We start from the raw sequence: 16,741 nt of genomic DNA on the forward strand, positions 1-16,741 counted from the left end.
CCTACATTTTTACTTGTAGCGTCGAACGCGTTTCAAAATCTTAATTAAATTATCGTTTTCTGATATCTTTTTTTACAAACAGTTCTCTTTTCCTTTAAAATTCATCATTAATATTTATATTAAATTTTACAGAAGATAAACTTTTTGAAACGTTATGAGACAAAAATTATATATTATTGTAGCGTTGCTATAACTTGGCAATATATTTTACTTCATATATATGGATTGATGTATCGAATAGTCAAGACCATTGTTAATCTTGCTGGATAATACATGGAATGGCGGATGAACGGCCTCCAAGCCGGGTCGCAGTTATACCACAATGCAACTTCCGTTTGTCGCGAACCATCAATATATAAAGCTCATTGAATCACGCTCACCATTTCGAGATTGCAGTATTTACCTAACAATACAAAGGCTGCTTTAATCCGCATCACTTGCGCTTGAATTATATCATTAACTCTCAAGCCAGTCATATTTCTGAAAAATTCCGCAACAAAGAAATAAAAAATTAAAGCATAATTTATTTATTATATTCTTGCTATTTCCTTTACAATAGGATAATCATGAACTATTAATTACAAAGTTTTTAATAACATTGTGTGAAATAAATCTTTGACTAGTAGAATAAAAGTTTCATAATACAAAAGAAGTTTCAGTAATAAGAGGATTTTAGCTTATTTTCTGCCAGTATTTGAATTTTTAAAATTTTAATGTTCACCGATTTAATTAATCATTTTGTAGAAAACGTTCAAGATTTTTTAAATAAAAATTAGAAGTTTGAGAGAGTAATTAGGAAAATCATATATTGTATACATGAACATTTTTACATATATAATGATCTATTTCGATGTAGTATTGTTATTATTATCAAACGTTAAATTTATGCTGCCATCAGTTTCATTGGTACATACGACGCCCGCGACGCGTCTTGCCGTGCAATTCATCTGTTTCCGATGCACACAGCTAGGCCGATATGGATGCCATTAGACGACGATGCGTGATGCTATCGGCCATGTAAACACGCGTGTGCGCACGTCGACGTGAGTTATGCTCAATAAATCTCCGGCGAGGATCCGTTGATTCGGGTTTTCTTCAGGACGGCCTCGCCATTTTCTGGTCGACCACTTAAGGATTTACGACCGTTCGGATTTGCGCGCGAGATATTTATGCTCTTGTCGGGCTGTCGCGGTTAGCTGCGCCGACAGCGTGCTCGCCGATGAGGTTCGATCGCGACAATTCGATCCGGCTTTATCCACGGTTAATTCCAGGAAGTCTACGCTGCCGGATTGTAATTGAATCGTCACGCATCGTGTAAGGCCATTGATTACTTCCCGCAGATCCTCGAATTACCGCGCGCACCGACCCCGATCGTCGCGCGATGTCTGTCACGTGTCTGACTGTTACTGCTATTAGTCGTTGAATTTACATGGCTCCTACTTGACAGTAATCCCGAGAAAATAATCTAAAACAATTTAAATGAAAAAGTTTTTTGAGCCGTGCAGCAAAAATGAGGAAGTGGTAAGATTTTAGCATGTGCAATTCTTGTAATATGTGATAAGATATTTTAGAGCAGGAGAGGGAGAGAGAGAGAGAGAGAGAGAGAGAGAGCACGATGATCAACGCAAAAGTAGCTAGGAAAATATATTTATTAAAAGAAATTTCTGAATCTAATATCTTAACTCATAATTTTCTATGAATTCAATCTATTTGAACTTCATAAATAGCTCTAAAGAGACTAGATTTTATAAAAATTCCTAAAAGCCCTACTTTACCATATTCAAATAGTCACATTATAATATAAATCTTTCCATTTAAACAATTTTTCCTACTCTGTGAATTATCTTAATCATTCCAATGTGTTTTATATTAAATTTAATCAGTAAATTATTATTTGAGGTATCATTCACTTAAATATAACTAAAAAATAAAGAGTTGCACACAAAAAGAAATCAAATGGGGCCCCATATTACTATTTTTTCTTCTAACGTCATAGAATTGAACAGTTAAAATTAAAAGATATATAATTTTTAAAGTAAAATAGATACAAAGAATAAATATGTAAGAAATACATTTACATGAGGTTCACCACGCTGTGTTCAATTACAACACGTGATTTAATACAAAAGTATTTTCATACATTTGAAGATATTTAATGGTTCTTTGCGTTAGTTACGTGCGCGTATAACATGGTGCGAAATGTCGACTGTACAAACACTTGTAAATTAAAGTAATATACTTTTGTGCTGCCTATGCCGGTGAAAATAGCGCGGCGCACGAAATGCGGAAGCCACTCGCGGCTTACATCGCGCCGTGCGCGTTTAATGCATATCGGAAAAATATGCGAGGTATACTTGTCGGTTTTTATTTCGCTGTTATGAAAATTGGATTCTACGATGATATAGAACACTATAATAACAATAAATAATGCGGATGCGCTGGATACAATAAATAATTTATGTGGCTTATGAACTTTTGTAAGGAAATAATTTATAGTGTATTTAAATCTAATTGCGATTATGCATATAAAAATACTTGAAGAAAATTAATCTATTTCTTGTTCTAATGGTTGCTATATTTTATAATTCAGACCTGTTCAAAATTTAATTCGCGAGTTAAAAGAGCTCTCACTTTTTCTTCCTCTCGTTAAACGAGACAGATAAAAAACAAAAAGGATAAACGCTAGAGTAGCTAATCACTGGGCAGAGCTTTAGTTTCTATTCTTTTTATTTTCTATCTTTCAACGAGATGATGGAGAGATGGGAGCGTTTAGCTCGCAAGCTAAGTTTCGGATCTATTTTACGTTGTAAAGCTTGTATGATAGTAATAGATAATACGAACTAGAAATTAAATGCCTATATAACGGTCGAAGCTGGATCTTTAATGCTTAAGTAATCAATAATTTATATTACGTGTAAGTGAGTTTCATACAAGAATTATAAAAATTATGAACCTTTGTGACATTATTTTATGCTATAAATTTTGCATTATTTTACGATTTATTGGATTATAACTTGTATCACTTGTTGTGATTGAAAGTTAAATAAAAGTACTTGTATATACGTGTATCTTTCAGTTAAATATCGGTGTATGTGGAATTGACTATTGCGAGGTATCATGCCGTTATTAATAACATTTTTGTTTCAATCAAACCAACGTAAATGACATTGCAAAATACATCCATTTCTTGGTGCGATAGATAGAAAAACCTTCGCTTTGTGATCTGCGCACTCAATTAAATTTCGTAACAGTATTTCTCGATTTGTGCTGCATCGATGCACGCTACGAATGTCGCACGCAATATTAGAGTTATGAGTAATATCTGCTTTGATGCCACGTTTCTATGATCCCGTCGCCATTTTTCCCTGCGCTCTTTATTGAAAGGATAAAATTCTCATATTGCTACGATGCGTCGTGATTGCCCGGCGTCATTTCATTTTTCCAATAAACTCTGCACAGTCAAGAGACGATCACCCGGTCTCTCGCCTTCTTTCTCTTTCATCTTTTTCCCTTTTTCACGTCGCTCTTGGATTATGGCGGGAAGAAAGAGGAGAAAAAGAACGACGGAAAGAGAGATGCACAAAGAGAGGCTAAGAGGACGGAAGGAAGGAAGGAAGGAAGGAAGCGAGCACGAAGAAGTAGTGCTTGGTGAAGTGTCTCGGGGTCGGGGAGCGATAAGCAGATTATCCATCATGGAGCCTGTCAGATCGTATAGAGAACCTGCCGCGGGTGAAGAACTTGCCTTCCATCCTACTAACTTGTCATAATATTAATGTTCCCGCGTCTAAGCCGGCTATTTATAGGATAATCTAGGGATACGAGAACCGTTCACCGAAGCATCCCGCAAAATTGTTTCGCCTCTCTCACCCATCATGACCATCTGTCAGTTCCTCGCAATTTCTTCAATTTCATTATTGTCGCAATGCGTTTCGTTCGTCGTTCAACATCTTTTATAACGAGGTGTCGTTCATTGAGTCGTATTACGCATAATTTTATCGGCGTTTGATGTTGTAAGATACCGATACATGACATTCCTGCGTTTTTGAACGTAAATTGGAAGGATAAGATAATAAGAATAATGTGAGCCCCACTATTTCTTCTTCAGAAACAGAGAGCGTGGGAGAGGATCCAATCGGTGTAGGGGGGAGGGAGGGGGGAGGTCCAGTAGCGAACAGTGGAGTCGGAAAAGCAGGAACAAATTCGTCCGTGAATTACTCGCCTTCCTGAATCCCCGCCGGCGGGTACCAACCTACCTGCAATAATTTATTTCCCGTGGAATTCGTTGCATTCTAACGGGGTGATAAATTAAGAGAGATTCAATTGTTTCAAGCGAGCGAGCCCGCGGGCGGTCGCCGTCGAGGACTTCGGAAGCAAGTAGGCAGACAGGTCGGCGAACGGGCAGGGATAACAGAAAGAATCGGGCGCAATGATCGTTTCTTCCCGCTCTATTCGCAAATTCGTCGAACGGTTTTACTCGCTCTCGAATACACGCAGATAAAGGGAGGTGAGGGAGAAGAGAGGGGCAAACTCCTTTTTTCTGTGTTAGCGTAACGTTGAAATTCTACGGCGAAGAGCGGCCATTGTGTCGGCCGATCGATATCGGCTTGTTACAGGAATCGTAATCCCGAGCGCGCACGCGAAAAGACGCGGCTTTTATTTTCAAATATAAAATAACACCATAATATCAGGCGGCGTGCAGGCAGCCGGGATAATAATCACCGCACGAGCGAGCACGCACGAAAGCCGCGGTAATGCGCGGGGAAATATTATGGAAATATGGCACGTATTATTGGACGTATACGTATTTACCGACGTTCGCCGACGAGTTGCCGATGGAAATCCGAAATGTCCGAAAATGCCTCTGGTCCCGCGGAGGAACCTGATATCCGATGGATAGAACTATCCACATAATGTTTACATATATATATGTATTTTATAGATTAAATGCTTTTGCCGGACATTTCGGTTGACGTGGAATTTATGCGTGCAGCTGCCTCTGTCAAGCACGTACAAATATACATATAATCATCAGTACTTTTCATTTTGACATATTTATATCGGCATATTTTAATATACATGTCAAATGCAATATATAAATGCGCTCGATCAAACAGTAGCATTTCATGGTGCGCAAATGAGTGATACTACAAATAACATTCCAGACTTTGTAGCAACCTCTGACGTATTGAATTTGTGAAATTAAATTTGTAGATCCCCACATGTTCTCGCATAGCACGTAATACTATTTTTTTATTAATCCTCCGTCTGCAATCTAGGTTTTTTGGTGCAAGCGAAATTTTATTCTCAAATTTCTTCGAAATACAAGAAGGTGAAATCTGACATCCTCTCCTAAAATATCTTGTTAAAAAATTATTTAGTAATGTATTAGAGATGTTGAAAAGTAGTCCTGAATTTTTCTACATTTTTTGAAAACTTAGAATAGCAAAAAACCTTGGGCTGAATGAAGGAAGTAAAAACATGATTGCAGACAGAAGATTAAGAAACTTTTTTAGGAAAAATGGAATTAAGGTGGAACTTTTAACCATATTTTTAAACGTTAATATATAGTATTTCTTTAATTTGATTCCTCTCATTTTTGTATATATATATATATATTTATATGCTATACTGTATGAAGAAAATATATCTTAGAGATAGCTTTTTATAAATATATCTTTGAAAAAGTAGAAGTTCTCTCTTTTCTTAAGGAAAAACTGTGAGAAAGAGCGATGTGGACTATTAATATAATCAATCTCACCATGTCTACATAATTTACTACTTCCAGTTTAAACTTCTGGCAAACTTAAAATAGTATCTTTCTTCTCCTTTTATACATAAATTGGTCTGTAATATTATATTATCTCTAAAATTATCTCTTAAAGTTATTTTATCAAGTTATCTATGACAATGTTAATACAAATCATTCGGTATCGATTTAACTTACGAAAATAGATGCATATTGATCTCGATTATCTGAATAAGGATTTATCGTTCGACGTTGCGTCGCGACGGCGCCGCGGATAAAGCAATCGAAACGCGAGGAGAGTTTGCGCCACAAAGTGGAAGTCCGGAGTCTTGAGGACTCGAGGAATTCTCAGTGTGGCGTAGAGGATTGGCGTTGGTGCTGTTTAATCGGGTTGGAAATCGTGTTAGACGATTGCGGGTGCTGCGCGCACCGCTGTGTCACGCTTTGCATTCCCGATATAAATTGGGAGCAATTACGTCGTTTGAAGTGGGCCATTAAGCGCGGCAATACGGGCGAGAAGAAAATCGCCGTAAAAAGGACCGGCGAGGGCGAGAAAAGAGACACCTTCTCTCCACTTTACGGAACACAAAGGATGGTAAATAAAGGATCTCGCAGAAAGAGGCGAGAACGAAAGTACAGAGAGCGGCACCAGCATCTCGCATGTGTGACGTGCATCGTACGCACATGTGTGCGTCTGCTTACAGGATGTTTCACACAAAAAAGTCGCCTATGTTCCTCCAGATTTTTTTAAATATCTTTTTAATTTTATTATTAAATTTTTCCGTATCATTTTAGCAAATTTTATGTATACAATTTATTTGCTATTAATATAGCAATTCGTATAGCAATTTCTTTAAGTATAATTTATTGTCACCAAGAATTCCATTTTTGTTCAATATTATTTGAATATGCGCTTGAAATATTTTACATAACACATATAGGTAGGTCAGTGAATACATATGTACGCAAATGTGTGTCAGATCACTGAGAAAAATAAGTACGAGAAACCGTGAGTTTGCTCCTTCCACGAATACCTGAAATCGTGTCGCGTCGCAACCGCGAGGTCGAGAATGCGCCACGACTGTGCAGGGTAGACTGGAATTTTCAATATTGTGCCGGGGGATTGCCCTGATTAATGAGACGATATGGCTTCCGGAGACGTTGTTTAGTGCTGTATGCGGTAGTGCTGCGTGTGCACAATGAAAGCGTGCGGAAAGACACCGTCCAAATACCCTTGAGATCGATTCGCATACCGTACGCGATCTTTTGCAAAATACGGCAGTTTGAAGCCACAATTAAAGGGGAAAGCGGGAGCAGCAAAAAGTGTAGGATGCAAGCTCAGGTTCGTTACAAAGAACTTTGAAATTATCCTTTTTTAGTCATTAACAAAAGCTAGCTGTTTTTTTTATCTCTCCCTCTCTACCTCTTTGCCTTCCTTTTTTCCGTATTAATTAAAATTGCATTATTGAAACAGCACTCTAAATATTGTCAATTAAGTCCTTTTTTATTTCATTTTTATTTACTTGCACATACATTCTTTAGTTTTATTATTTTTATGACAACGGAAAATTCTAAAAGTCTTTATAAAGGAACGTAAAGTGTTATCATACAACTGGTTTAATTTTGAGAATAATTTTTTTCGTGGAAAGATTTTTTTTTAAAAAGGAGAGAAGGAACTATTTTTAGTTATTATACATATATATATATATTCCGTAAATGTTACATGCAAACAGAAATAGCAATTTTGCTGAAGTATCTAAAAATGAAACTAGATGTAGATCTGAAAAGAATTTTATCGGACTATCAAAATAATTATGTAAGAATATCAAGCATAACAAGCATGTTGCAAAAAGTTTTGTCATTCTAGTAACCAGTTTTAGTTTCTATATGTAATTACTTTGATAGTCTAACAAAATTATTTTCAGATCTGTATTTATCTGACTTTTAGAATTTCAGCAAAACCGTCCTTTCCGTGTGGACATACAATATACATATATTAATATACATATATTAGTAGTATATACGGTTCCTTTGATGCATACGACAAATACATTCAATAATTTTACGTATTGCAACAATCTATGATATGGAAACCGGAATTTTATTTTTGTCGTAAAACTCAAGTGAATGCATTACTATGGCTGCGTTTGGTTTAGTCGCTCATACGTTTAAGTGCTTGTAATCATATTCTGTTTTTATGGTTCATTAAACGTAAAACGAGAATAGAGGCGATGAAAGCGTCAAAAACCAAGTACAATCTTCATGTAGAATTGTATTTTCGTCATAATAAGTATCATAAGGATAAAACGAAAGATAATACCGATATATTATTTGCTTTGATATTGCTGTACAAAGGAAAAATGGTTTATAGCGTTATTACGTGCGTCACTTAGAGCGAATAACGCGGTGCAACGAGTTTGTTCGAACGTCACGAACGAGCGAAATTATTACATTCGCATCATGCAGTAAATTCTTTCGACACGTGTATACATATATGCAGCAAACGTGTGCATTTCATGCATCATTTTATATTGCAACATTCTGACATAACATAATCCGGAGTTTTATTCCCCTCGCGGAATTCAAGCGAGTGAGTTAGATTTCGCAACTGCATTTTAATTATTGTTTGTGATAATAAATAATGTAATTGTACACAGTTACATTACATAATAGGCACATGAGAATTCTGAAAAGTTAATATTTCGGAAATATATCGAGAAGAATTATCTCGATAATAAATGGTAAATATCGTTTAGCATTAGCAATGCCAATTTGTAATTTGTAAATAATTACCCGCCGGCGATGATGATCAAATGATTTATGCAACGCGAGGACGCTCGTCGAAATCTGTGGTGTATCAATACTGATTGTTAATACAACAAATAGCGCTAGGATAATAGAGATCCATTATGCAGCGCAAATTCGCGATTTTGAAATGTAGGTGAATATGCCCTCGTTTAATCTCGACCGTTCATTTTTTATGACAAAGTTGAAACAAAAGGCTAATCGAAATGGATTGCCTTTGTCTCTGAACATAACGTAGCCCTGATGAAAGATCCACTTTTTGGCATTTTACAGGAGGAATCGGCTGACCTGACAAAATTGCTTCGATTACTGAAGAATCCAATATTGAATAATCTGACGCATTTTAACATTTAAGCGTATTGGTAACTGGTACATATGTTTGAAAAAGATCATATGAAAATTGATTATTGATTGAATTGTTGATTTATTAACTTATATACTCGTACTTGTGAATTCTACATTGGATTATCGAACGAAAAGAAAGAAAAAAATTAATTCGTTATAAAGCAACATCAGTGAAGAAGAAGAAAAAGAAGAAGAGAGCAATAACAGTGTAATTTATAATATTGATATAATGCGTTTTACAAATTAAAATATTTATTAGAAAAAATCAATTTAACTTAAAAAAATTGTTATACAAGTTTATACACGAAATTGAGGATTGCAGATATTTTTACAGAAGGTTTAGATGTGATTTTGAAAAACGCCCTAGAAGGATGAGGCAAGAGGCTCCGGAATTTACCGTCCTCCTTCTCTTCTCGGACCGGGAATACCTAGCCGTATTCCTGACTGGGAATATCGGCGAACGGTAAAAGAGGAGCTTTCCGCAGGAGAATTCTCCGATACGAATGCCTGTGGGAGAAAGAGAGTAGAGAAACGCCCAGCGCCTCGTTTAATTCGCAGCCAATGGTGTTAGTGTGCGCGGCCAGGAACACGCCGAGAAGGCAACCTGTTAGGGAGAGATCCAAAGAGAGTATCAAGAAAAAGAGAGTAAGGGGGAGGGGAAGGGAGAGAGGGAGAGAGAGAAATATCCGCGATCTGTGAGATTGATTCGTGATAAATTCGAAGGGTGTAATGTTGTTTACGTCGACGTAACTGGCTGATATTTCTCTCGATATCTTCCTTCCTTTTTTCTTTCTTCCATTTGTTCTTTCATCGATGTCAAAATCCAACAATGTTTCCGTTAATCTATTACGCTGGTGTTGTTGCGTTTGATGGAACTTGGATGACGATATACATATTATATGTATTCTTCATAAAATTAGATTATTTGATAGCTGCAATAAAAATAATAAAGTTATTATAGAGGAAGTGCAAGATTAGCTCGTTTTCAGCCTTGCTCATATATTTTCTGAAACCGTTAAAATTATCTTTAAATTCAAATTTAAATTTGAAATATAAGTTAATATGGTACTAATTAAATCACGATGAATGAAACAAATCTCTCAGCAATATAAGATATTTTATATTATTTTGACAATAATATTTATCTCAAAAGAGAAAAGAGTCATCAAATCAGTATAATCAATTGCAACCGTACAAAATAATATTTTATATTATATATTACATATTTTTTATATTAAAAATTTCATTTTAATACTTTTTACATTTCTGTAATAAACGTATGTTATAGATAAAAATTACGTACTTTTTATATTGTTTAATTAAATTCAAATTCAGTACTGTGTTTCAGTCAAATAAGAATATAAGAAAATATCGAATTATAATCTATGATAACTTTATTATAGAAGTGAATTATTAGAATAAAATTTTAATATTATCAATTACTATTCATATCACTATTAATAATTTACATTAAATTTTATATTAATAATTATTAATTATTCATATTAATAATTACTGTAATTACTTCGAACTTTAATTTTCAAATAATTCTTAATAAATTTATGAATTTTATTAAACATTTTTAATCATGACTTATTGCATATAATCATGTATAATTAAAATGCTTTTGATTTGTCCGTTGCGTCTATTAGACAACAATATATATTAAACAATAATTTATTTATTTCTCAAGATTCTAATAACAATTTTCTTGAAAGAAAGCCTTCTATACACATCGCTTCTCTCAGAGGTTTCTTAAAGCTCTAAGCTCATTGCTATTAGTATCGAATATCCGACATCGTGTGTTTTCAACGCGTTGTACTCTTATTTCTACAGCGACGAGTTGTGTGCACTTTTTAGGATTCAGCCCCGCGTTCGCGTCGCGTCGACTCGTGCGCCAATTATATCCGGTTCATCGAGAGTAATTCCGGCCGCAGCCTCGCGCGCACGTATGCCCGCGCGAGCGAGCGCGCGTTCGTGCGCGGGTAATACCGTCACGTATTACTGTATGTACGGACGGAGTTGCCCGAAGGGACGACACGTTAATTTGTCTCTTGTCTCCTTGCTGCGTACCACGAACCCGATGCGATGCGATGCGACGCGATGCGTCATATCTCGGTGAGCAATTTTCGATGACGTCGTTGGGTGCGACATTCGCGAAAGAATCATCGATAGATCATTAACTAAATGGTCAATTTCGATTAATTATTTCGACTGGTCGAAATATAATTGAGAGCTCGACTGTTGCGATCAAATTAATCTTGCGTCTGCGTACTGTATAGACCCATTAAGATCAAATTTGTTCTCGAATGTATATTTATATTATTTATTTATTAAGTAGGATGGAATTGAATTTTTGTGTTATACATATTACAAGCTCATTAAATTTGTGATTTCTCTCTCCTATTTTTATACTATCTTATCTTACCAATGTTCTATTACTTTTCTGTTAATATATCTACGTAGGTTAATAATAAAGTAAAACATAACCAGATATAAAAATTATAGTTTCAGTTATTTTATGTAAAAGTTTTTATTTGAGTAATTTTATGTAGGATAAGCAAGCAGCAGTAAATATTCCTTTAAACCATGCCTCGTTCTTTCGCGTATGTATCGATTTTAAATATGCATTTGCATTCCCACTTGACCTAGTCTCAAGTACTTCTTACCACGTATTCACTCCAAATACAAAACGATCATACATGTGCTCGATATGAAAATTGCTTTTCCATAAAAAGGGCAGATTCCTGTCGTACAAGAGGAATAAATTTCGATTTAATGTTTCTATTTACGAGGGTATCTTTTATTTCCTACGATAAAGGACTCCCCTTCATTGTCGCAATGTTGTTTACGCAAAATATCACATAAATTCCCATAAAAGTCTACGTTAATAGGTTAAAAAAATGCAATAACGAAACTGTAAAAGATAATTCATGTATGAAGATTTTTCTCTCTCTTTCTCTCTCTTTTATTTTTTATGCAACTATACATACGTGTACTTTGTAATTGCGTTTTCTGTACCTTCTAAATTCTTCTAGAACATATACGAAGTTATCTATTTAATATTAAAATCTATTTAATATTTAATTCAAGAAATATTAGGGATGTTTTTGAATAATGAAAATATAAAATACATATACTATAAAATATAATAAAATAGTGTATTATATTTATATTACTAATATTTACTATTTAATGTACATAGTACAGACAATAATATACGTAAGCAAAATCACGTATGTACTGAATAGCAGCATAATTCTAAATGACATCTGTACCTGCGAGAAACTTCCAAAATTTTGTCTTTGAATATCTCACAGACTGCACTTACGGCACATAAGCCAATAGCCATATTCTAGAAGTTTCAAGACAGTTCTGATCTTACGGATCTGTAAGAGGAAACGATAGAAACGCGATAGAGATCGACAAGACAGCGAAACGAGAATACGAAACTTTGGAGAAAGCGACGAGAGTTCCGTAGCGACGGAAACGATGAACGCAAGGGACGACAATGGAAGTCAATCAGATGCGTGTGTCGTGTGAGGGTGGATCGGTTCGATTATCCGATACAAAGACGATCGCAGCCCTTGTGCATCCATGTCACTCGGCTATACCGAAATTTTGCACTCGCAGCGGGCTGATACGTGCAGGATGCCTGTTTCGGCGTGCAGCTAGTCTAAACGCGACGCGATGCAGCCAGGCTGAGCGGATGAATGTTGCAACGACGTTACCGTAATAGGGTCCGATTAAGATGTAAATTCGGGGCTGGGTCTCCGCTCGACAATTTAACCGGGTAACCGGGCTAATATTAAATAAAATGCAGGCCGAGCTGCGAGGAGAGGGAAGTGGAACATAAAGTGCGTGTGAGAGAGAGAGAGAGAGAGAGAGAGAGAGAGAGAGGGAGGGAGGGAGAGAGAGAGAAACAGAGAGGGAAAAGCGCAGGGGGAATTTTATTATATGAAAGAGAGAAGAGGAGAACGCGCGGATAGAGAGTAGGAGAGTGAGTCGTCAACATGGCTTTGCGCGGTGCAACGCTTGAAAGCGGGTAATTTTCATTTGAGAAATTGTTATTAAATTCTGCCGCTCTGCCTCGGGCGTTAGCCTCTGTCTGCCCTTATCTTTTCCTCATTGCTTTCCGCTTTCCTCCCTCTTCCTACCGCATCACAGGCGGGTTTTCTCTTCTTCTCCCTCTCGCTAGCATCTTTTCATTCGCTTTAACAACCTTTTCTCCGCACGCGATTGCACACTATATAATTTTGACGAGCTACTGTCCCACTTTCCATTCTTTCGCAAGAATATCCCTATGCATAATTACATAATTTTCCGCTGCGACGGAACAACCTGAAGAAGATTTCGCTTAATTCCTATGGCACCTTCCAGCCAGCTGTGATACGCGTAATAAAAAGGTAAATTTTTCTCGCTTCGCGAGTCCCGAATATTAAAACTTTTCACACGTATCATCTGAATACTTTATTCAGACGTATGACACGACAAACCACTTGAATCGCAATGTCTAGGAAAGAATGGCAGCTACAGTGTGAAAGCACTTGTTTTAATGGTCACGCGCGGAGAGACATTTTCACGCCGCGGAATGTTATCTGTGTCAATAAGTTCCTCGCCTATTCTCGAGGACAGAGCGTAAGTCGGCTGTCTAAGCGTCGAGGGCGCGCGGCGCCGCTTACACGTACACGTCATATAACAGCGGGAACGTAATTATTTGAGCTCATAAAAGTTATCCGCGTAAATTCTCCAAGCTACTCGCCCGGGCGCAAACTTCGCCGACTCCGCCGAGTCGTTTATTACGACGGAAACGAATTATGGAATACTTGTAGCAGTTCTCGGGATCTTCTCCTCTTTACTTGCGCGCGCGATACAGCGACATCGTCGCGCCCGCCCAATTACTTTCGAAGATACGTCGCTGAATAATTCTTGAGCAAAATAATTTGATGGCCACTAAAAGCTTTTGAAATTTTTCGTTATGGCGAACCCCTTGCCGGCCTATCCACCGCACTTACTTGTGGCTAATGTAAAAGTAATCAAATTAGACTTTGATTTTAACTTCCAGTTTCGTCGTTCAAATAGTTCCTCAAAAACGGTTGGTCCATCAAGACAACTCTTTTGATCGCGGATTATGAAACAGAACCGTCTAAATAGAACTTGGATTACATGGCAGCAATGTAAATCGCCTGTATAAGCAGCTTGTAACTTAATCGCTAAAGATGGATGTTCGTTCGGTTTCATCAGGTAGGATCTCCTAGATGATGGTTAGCGAACCAATCCTACTGGCAAATGCACACTAGAATACGATAGCCTTCTACAGAATAATCAGAATGTTTAAGTGGAGATACTTCATCATCTCTTCTTGTGATAAGAATTCATTCATTGATCCTATTAGCGATGTCAAATACAGATTAAATTACAATTAATATCCAAAAGAGCTGCGAATGTAGAAAAATATACGATGTCTTTATTCAGAAAAAAAAATTACATTACTGATTATATTATTTTATTATATATACCTATGCATCTCTTATTTAAGTAATGCAGATGTCTTTTATTATGATACATGTATAGGAATAAAACATTAAGAAACACATATTGGTTACGATTCTGAATTACAATGATCCTAGAGTAATGCGAATTCCTTTAGCCTGAGGGTGAAAATAGTCCAATTAACAAAGATAAGAATAATGAGTCGGCATAACGTAACGAGAAATAATAAAGAAAAGGTGAATGTGAAAGAAGCTCTCTGAAAATTAGTATACGGCAGTGTCTCGCGCCATGTCTTAGCGCCAACACACTACCGTGTCTCCAGATATAAAGTACATCGTGGCCAAGATATCTTTGAGTACTAGTGATAATGGGGGGGGGGGGAGAATGAGACCATATCAGTTCCCAAATGTCTAAACCTAAAGTAAAAAGGTCACTTATATCTAAAGAATTCTTCTATGATTCCTACTAATGTAAGTCAATACGGATCATGAAATTATTCTTACATATGAGATACGGTGAGGTTGAACTTACGATGAGGTTGAACCTATCATGAGTATCGCTCTCACACGGAGCTACACGACATCCCCGTCTTTTTCAGTAACTCATGAAAAAGTATAAAGGCACGTCGATTTATTAATTTGGAATAAAATGTTTGAATTGTGTTTCATTCTCATCGGAATTCAAAATGTATAATGCGAACCTTCGCAAAGGACCCCGCACTAAATGGGTTTTGGTTCTCGGTGAAATTGTCTGAAAATTTAGTTATCCTCATCATTTCGGCGCGCGTTTCAAAAAGGATTACATACGTAGTATATAAATTCACACAGAATCACAGAAGCATTTAAGATCCAGCCAGACCGTTTAAGGCTTGATTTCTATAGTTTGTGTTATCACGTATACGGTCCTATAATATATTATATTGAATACTACATGTATAACGTTTGTGTCAGCTTTGCCTTGGTTCGCTGAATCGATTCCCGGTCTCGCACACACATGAATACGTTACATCTTACCGATTATCATCGAGCGAATAAATGCATTTTCATATTATACTTTAGCGCTCCATAACTCGGACTCTAGGCATTTTTGGATTTTGTGCCCATTGAGACATTTGTTCAGGACAGTAAGGAGGACAACATACTAAATTTTCAGACAATTTCACCGAGAGCCAAAACCCATAAGGTTGGTGCGGAGTTCTTTAGAAGTATTAAATCCAATAAAACTGATAAAAAATATACTAGAATTTGTTAACTTAATATTATATAGACGCCGAGTGTTTATTAAGTTACCCTCAAAAGAAACTAGAACCTTACACATATGTATGCCACACGTGCACGCTTCTGAATAAACGAATGATATTGAAGAGAAAAAGAACAGGCAGATGTGCGAATTCACGTTGCTAATATTTGTCGTCGTGGATTTTGCAACACGATAAACTCGTGATGACAAAGCCAGACGTGGCAACGGAATTTCCCAGACAACAGTACGTAAGTGGTCGTCAGTGGTCCGAGAAGTCGGGAAGCCTCAGAAAAGTGCAAATAAGATTAGACGCTCTGGAGCCCGGGAGTCTCACCTTTCAGCGCTCGTTGACGGGAAACGAAGGCAACGCGAACTCGGTGTTAGATGGAGAAACCGAACGAAAGCAGACGCAAACTAATGCTCATCCGCCACGGCCGACCTCGTCCGCGCGGCATGTTCTACGTTCTCGCGAATCGATCTTCTCGCGGCTGCGGGAAAACGCCCTGGCTGTCGGTCGCAGTTGCGACGTGTGCAACGTACGCGATTTATCGCCGCTGCGCGTCGATACATGCTTTTGCAACGCGCGCACGTGCCCATGACCGATCAGAATGCGTGCGCACTGATGGAAGCTACATCGGATATTGTGATACGCTGAATCAACAGTTCCTTTGGATAGCGAATTCGTTGATGAATTTGATATCGCTCGCTCTTTATCGAAAGTTTCAAAATGTGTCATTTAATTGTAATTTTAATGAACTATATAATTTTCACATTTTGAATGTGTTGAAGAATATATATATCAAGAATATGTCAATTTTATTAATAAAAATAACATCAATATTTATTAAAAGAAAATTTTCGTTTCTACACGTCCTGATGAAACTCAATTCATTAAAATTTCTCTTGCTGTGTTTAATACTAAATAATTTAATAATTAAATCTGTATAATGAAGTACTTTCATTTATAAAGAAATTTATTTCAAAATTCCTAGAGAATCTGTAATCAAAAGAGAATGAGCGATTTATGATATACTCTGTAAATGTGAATAATGACGAGTGCTATATATTTTGATTTATTATATGTATATAATACAAACATCTTCGAAATCCTTC

At 36.7% G+C, this 16,741-nt stretch overlaps 1 protein-coding gene across 3 annotated transcripts in view; it reads left to right on the plus strand.

Annotated features, from left to right (window-relative positions):
• Positions 1 to 16,741, plus strand: part of tei (irregular chiasm C-roughest protein teiresias) — a 368,837-nt gene that overhangs the window by 174,270 nt on the left and 177,826 nt on the right. The gene's annotated exons all lie outside the window — the stretch shown is intronic.

This window comes from Mycetomoellerius zeteki, unplaced genomic scaffold, assembly GCF_001594055.1.
Source record: "Mycetomoellerius zeteki isolate Tzet28-1 unplaced genomic scaffold, Tzet1.0 scaffold221, whole genome shotgun sequence".
Classification (NCBI taxonomy): Eukaryota; Metazoa; Arthropoda; class Insecta; order Hymenoptera; family Formicidae; genus Mycetomoellerius; species Mycetomoellerius zeteki.